The following is a 6,869-nucleotide window of genomic DNA, read 5'->3' on the forward strand; positions in this document are numbered from 1 at the left end:
GCTCACTGCAAGCTCCGCCTCCCGGGTTCACAACATTTTCCTGCCTCAGCCTCCCGAGTAGCTGGGACTACAGGCGCCCGCCACCACGCCCAGCTAATTTTTTTTTTGTATTTTTAGTCGAGACAGGGTTTCACCGTGGTCTCGATCTCCTGACCTCGTGATCCACCCACCTCGGCCTCCCAAAGTGCTGGGATTACAGGAGTGAGCCACAGCGTCCGGCCAATACGCTTACTTTTAACCATGCTTAATAACACATAAGTAATTAGGAACTTAATCATCCTACTGCTACATCTGCCTGGCATTGTTAATACAATGGTGTGTTAATGATTGATTACATTAATCAACAGGTAGAGCCAATGCTGTAAAGAAAACCCAATGGAAATGCTAGGGTATGTCATTTGCTTCATAAAAACATTTAGCAGTGAGTTTCTTTAAACAAGAAGTTCTCCTGGGAAAGATGAAGTGTTTACTTACAGCTATTTCATGGAAGGAAAGACTAGATAAACTAAATGTTAGGAGATGTACTCAGGTGAAGACTAAATAAAGTACAGATCAAAAGAAAAGCCATTGATACGGTTACTACACAAAATCATCTCCAGGGTGAACACACCCTCCTCTTATCCACCACAGAGCCTTGTATAACACAGAAGTGTTCACCTGGCAACTGGTAACTTTCAAATTAGAAACCAAAAGTATTGGGCCTCAGACATGAATTCAAACAGCAAAATTATAGTATAACAAAACAATTTTACCTCTTCCTTATATCGACTTATAGGCAAATCAGGATATTTATAAGTTGTCCCTGGGATGCACGTCACATTGCTTAATTTAGCCAAAGATGGCCTTGGACCTGGATTAAGGCAAAACAAACAAATATAATGCCATTTCTTATCTGGAAAAAGATAACTCAATGTTCTATCTAATCTATATATACAGCATACGCACATACATATACCATACACACACAATCAAATACAAAAATACATTTTCTACAGGTTAAAACTGCCATCAGGGCAATACCAAAGACATGGAATGAACATAGGTATCCATCAATGGTGGACTGGATAAAGAAAACATGGTATATATACACACCACTGAATACTATGCAGCCATAAAAAATAATGAAATCATGTCCTTTGCAGCAAGCAATATGGATGCAACTGGAGGCCATCATCCTAAGCAAATTAACACAGAAACAGAAAACCAAATATCACATGTTCTCACAACTGGGAGCTAAACCTTGGGTACACATGAACATAAAGATGGGAACAACAGCCACTAGGGACTCCAAGAGGAAGAGCGAGGGAGGGGCAAGGGCTGAAAAACTTCCTATTGGGTACTATGTTCACTATCCAGGTGATGGGATCAACGGAAGCCCAAACCTCAGCATCACCCAATACACCCTTGTAACAAACCTGATCATGTACCCCCGAACCTAAAATAAAATGTTTACTTTCTTAAGAAACTTCTCTTAGTAGCCCACTATTAATCTTGTATAAAAGCAAACTGAGAACATTCCGTCCCTCCATCACAGCCACCAACATTGCAAGCTCAGCACTACCTTCTAAAATAGGCCTGTACAACATGCACTCATTGCTGATTCAATGGTACCAAAACAGTTCAAGAAAAAACTTTCCCTTGAAATTTCAACAGAATGCATCAATGTAAGTGTGCATTCCCTGCTACTAAAATACATCAGTGGTAGCAATAAATAAATCAAACAATGTATGAAATACAGGTATCAGGAAAGGGGGCAGCTTGCCTCTGCTCAGGATGCATGATACAGAGTTCTGACAAGGCACACTTCTCTGTCCTCTTGTAAATATATGCCCTGCTCTCTGGCTGCACTGCAAATTCTAGACCTCTGGTCATCACTTGACAAACTGACAAATCATCAAAACTCACAGAAGACAAACTTTTGCTGAGAAATAAGTTTTACTTCCAAAATAAACTCTTAGCCAAGTTTAGCACCACACTCATTCCCCCGCCCACAGCTCACCTTCCCTTCCTATCAGCCCCTGGTTTCTGACCAGCATCTCCTGCTGCATCACCCTCGGCCTTTCCTAATAAAACACACAACCAGGCTTCTCTCTTGCTTTCCTACATCTTTTCCCTACATATATTCCAATTCTCATAATTGGTCTAATAATACATAATTAAAATGTGGCTATTTTCCCACATTTGAATCAAAGTTATGTGGTCCCTGTTCTCAGTCATATAAACAGAAGCCAGATCTGTCATACTTTCTCAAAGCAAAAATAGCTTCTTTGTGAGTAGCAGTGTTCTTCCTAAAACATTAGTGACTCCTAACTTGGGAAAGCTAAGTCCTGTCAAGATGGCTTTTTTTTTTTTTTAGACGGGAGTCTTGCTCTGTCACCCAGGCTGGAGTGCAGTGGTACGAACTCAGCTCACCGCAACCTCTGCTTCCTGGGTTCAAGCGATTTTCCTGCCTCAGCCTCCCGAGTAGCTGGGATTACAGGTGCCCACCATTAAGCCCGGCTAATTTTTGTATTTTTAGTAGAGATGGGGATTCACCATGTTGGTCAGGCTGGTCTCGAACTCCTGACCTCGGACTCCCAAATTGCTGGGATTACAGGCGTGAGCCACCACACCCGACCTATGGCTTTCTAATCTTCTAATCAGCCTCACTAGTGATTGCCAAGTTCACTAACACAGGGATTTTCTTTCCATTGTCAAGTCTCACTTTACTTCCATTACTCTTCTCAGTGCTATGATAATTACTGATGCCTTCTCGTTTTCCCAGTTAGTATACCTAGGCCTTCTTGAACATAATAAAAGAAGGGGAAGAGAATCCACATGACCCTTGTGAATTGGACTGAGAGAAAGAAGCCCCTGAGCCCAGACGCAGCATGCAGACAGAGGGAGAGGCAAGTATTATAGTGAGGAACAGGGTGGGAGTAAGAAGCTGAGGTAGAGCTATTCAAAGGGGAAAGAAGGTGACAAAGATTCTTTCAGAAAGATGAAAAAGGCTGCAGCCACATTCATTTTGCTAGAAGACTTCAAGCCCTGGCTCACATGCTGCTAAACAAGCCCTGTTACTTTGACAATATTGGCTTACATTACTTGATTACATGCATTTTGAAGGTTGCTACTTAAAGACAGAAATTTTACAAGAAAAAACTCCAGAAATCCTAACAGTACTGTCTATATGATAGCCCCTTCTCCATGTAACGCAAAACACAAGCTGACGTTTTTAGGTCACTGGCTGAAGCAGACCCAGCACAAATCAAGTCCTGCCTCCGTGTACACTGCCAAAGGGCAGACAGGAAACCAAACAGCAGAAATGTTCACAGCTGTATGGTTTTTGCACCTTTGCATCAGCAACAGAATAAGAAGGAAAACCATGGTGGATAATTTAAGGCAAATCAACAAACTACACACGACAAAGCAAAAATCCAAAAATGGCATGAGAAATAGCTCAATCTTAAAATTGACTATTCTTATTTTCTTGCTATCTCTTTATCCTACATGATTAACAACAAAATATTTTACATGAACTGGGGAAAACTGGAAGCCATAAAAATTGCTAGTTCTCTTCACTAAGACACTCCACTATATCATCATCAACCAAATATGAAATCAAAAAGTTCAGCACTTAGAGGTTCTAAACTGTATGTAAGGAATTTTAACTGGTAAGTATTATGTCAGCTCATATGGTGAACTTAAGACTTATCTTAAAATCTACACACTATATATTACAGAAAATAATTACTGCATTACTGATTTGACCATAAAATTAAATCTTCAAAATAAATAATTATATATGACTTTTTCTGAGTATGGACTACTATTCTGAATACAAAATTAACTTGAAGGAAGAATAATGTTTCCCTTTCAGTTATTAGACATTCCACACAGGCCATTCTCTTAAAACCAGAAGAAAAGCTAAAAGGAGGATGCAAACAGCCACTAAATATATCACCACATTTAAAAGGAGGCAGCACTGTGGAATTTAACTACAATCTAAAGACTCTATCCCAGGTCAAATTCAAATCGTCATGTGAAAGCAACAGAATCCTTCAGGAGTCGACAATCTAGAACCAGGCTCATACTGTTAGGAAAGATTTCATTCATCAATGCAAATCAATCTCAGTTTTCAAAAAATGATTAATCTTTAACTATGTAAAATGATTCTAATGTAATCTATAGAAATTCACTGAATGGGTATCCTTGGATTTCTATTTAGAAATAATTTTTAATACTTATAAGTGAAATAACACCTGTATCAGACCAAAATCAAAAGTGTTTTGAATCAAATTATTTTATAACTGGATATAACAAAATGTTCATGTTGAAACCTGTGGCACTGGACTGGAATTAGAGGCATCAGTGTAATCTCATGGTTTTAATAGAAATAGACATAGAAATAGCTTTGTGTCTGTTTGTGTATATGTACACACACACACACACACACACACGATAACCTGACCTCACTTCTTCAATGCTCCAGAGGCACTTCAACACTTCAAAACATTTAGCAGACATGATGGTGACACCTTTATAGTCCCAGCTATTCAGGAAGCTGAGGTTGCAGGATCACTTGAGCCTAGGAGTTCAAGGCCTGCCTGGGCAACATAGTGAGACCTCATCTCAACGAAAAAAAAGTGGACAGCACCTCTCTGCCTCCTGTGGCCCTCTCCTTCACCCTGTGTCCAAGACATCACCAATTCCTGTCTGGTTTGTCCCTCAACTGGCCCTACTCCTCCACTGCCATCCCCTGTCAAAGACACCATCAAGTCTCACCTGGACTAGGATAATGCCTCCAGTTCTCCTCAGGTCCACTCTGGCCCCCTCCAATCAATTCTCAAAAATATGACCAAAGTATTTCTTGTAAAACACAAATCTAAACACACGACACCCACTTCCTCCCTTCACAGTCATCCCAAGAAAAGCATGGAACCTTTCATAGCTTCCCACTGCTCTGAGTATTAAGACCAAAACTCTTAGTTACATCCCACAGCCCTGTTACTAGTCTTGCCTATCTCATCCAACCTCATCCAATACAGCCAATACAAGTGTGTTAGTTTTCCACTGCTGCTGTCACGTTTTACCCCAAACTTAGTGGCTTAAAACATGCATTTATTCTCTTACAGTTCTGGAAGCAGAGGTTCAAAGATGAGAAGGACAAGGTGCTGGCAGGGCTGCTGGATCCTTCCGGAGGCTCTGTAAGGAAGAATCTATTTCCTTGCCTTATTAGCCTGGAGAAGCTGCCTGCATTGGCTCATGGCCTCTTCCCTGCATCACTCCAACCTATGGCTTCTGTTGTCACATCTACCACTGACTGATCTTCCTGCTTCCCTCTAGGAAAAACCCTGTGATGACATTGGGCCCACCTGGAAAATCTTCCCATCTCAAGATCCTTAACTTACATCTGCTTTCCTGACATCACAGCCCAAGTCAAATCCTTGATTTATGCCCCCATACAGCTGCCTTTCAGAGAACTTATTTCCAAAAAGCATTTATTTGTGTAACTGGATGATTAAATGATCATCTCTATAATGATCAGAGATGATCAGAGTTAAAAGTCTTTTTTACTTGTCAAATTCTCATTGTCTCATACAGCCCCTGGAACACACCTTGATAAATGTCAGTGGCTAAGCAGCCAAAACCTCCGTAAGTAGCCAAAGCCATAGTTGATCCGATTGCCCCAAATATATTATGATACCATGCATAAAGAAAGCAAAGAGAGTTTCACATATGAACTTAAAAGTATGAGAGCAGACACTTTGAGTTACAGGCATTCATTTGTAATTAGCTAGTCCTAAAGGTGGTAATCCATCTGGCACGGTAACCCAGCATGCAAGGTGTGCCAGGCTCCTGCCTGTGCCCCTGGGCCAGTACGTGAGTGTGACAAGAAGGATCACATCACACGGAGTCATCTATAAACTAATGTGCTTTCCAAACAGAAGTATTAGATGATGGCCCTCTTTCCACAATAACACATATGGCTACTTAATACCTCCAAAGCTGCACAGTACTCTTCCTTTGTACAAAAGACCAAAGTCACCAATCCTCTGTTCACTGTCATTTAAGAGATTCTTAAGACTTCCCATAGGTAAGCAATAATTCAATAAACATTCTTATACATACAACTTTGTACTTTTCTTAGCATAAGTAGAAACTGCACCAGAGATAACACAAATTGTGAATGCTCACTTCCGTTAATACACTGGGTTGTTCAGACAAATCTCCTTCCTGAGGTCAACTAAAGATGTTAGATGAAATACACAAACCTCTCCTTAAAAGCACCAAAGGGCTGATGAAATAGCAAGGAAACATCAGGCCAAAGCCTATGATGAGGCAAGAACACAGAAAGGGAGGCAAAGAACCAAAGGCTGCTTTTACCTTAAGGTGACAGATGTAGCAGAAATTAACCAGAATAGAGCATAGTGACTAAACAAATGAAAAACACAAAACTAAATGAAAGAGTGGGCCATAGATGATGGCTCGGAATTTTCCTGGACTCATTAAAAGATACCAATTGGTATAGTCAGGAAGCCCAAATCAATCCCAAGAATGATAAGGATTAATCCACTATTATGTATCGACTGTATTTCATACTTTTTAAAAGGCTAAAAAAGAAAGTGTTACTTGAACCCACACTTGTGCCCAACTCTGAGCACACGTACACAGGATGGCAGGACAGGAGGCAGAGCTTCTCAACTGAACTAGCAGAAATCTATGACAGATGACCTCTCATAAAGCAAAAAAATCAAAAGATAACTTCTATCACATGAATAGGGTCTGGTGCTAGTAAGACAATTTGCTCAGAAAAAATTTCATACTGACAGAAAGTAACTAACTGTGAACTCTGAACAGTTGTACTCTTGGGAACTGGGAATTTAAGA

General features: G+C 40.4%; 1 protein-coding gene across 1 annotated transcript in view; it reads right to left on the reverse strand.

The window, feature by feature from the left end:
• TDRD9 (tudor domain containing 9) overlaps nucleotides 1-6,869 on the reverse strand; it is a 136,094-nt gene that overhangs the window by 106,905 nt on the left and 22,320 nt on the right. The window contains exon 3 of the mRNA XM_011951409.1: nucleotides 753-850. The gene's annotated coding sequence lies outside the window, so the exon portion shown is untranslated. The remainder of the gene's footprint in view (nucleotides 1-752; nucleotides 851-6,869) is intronic.

This window comes from Colobus angolensis, unplaced genomic scaffold (assembly GCF_000951035.1).
Source record: "Colobus angolensis palliatus isolate OR3802 unplaced genomic scaffold, Cang.pa_1.0 Scaffold32, whole genome shotgun sequence".
In the NCBI taxonomy this organism is placed as follows: Eukaryota; Metazoa; Chordata; class Mammalia; order Primates; family Cercopithecidae; genus Colobus; species Colobus angolensis.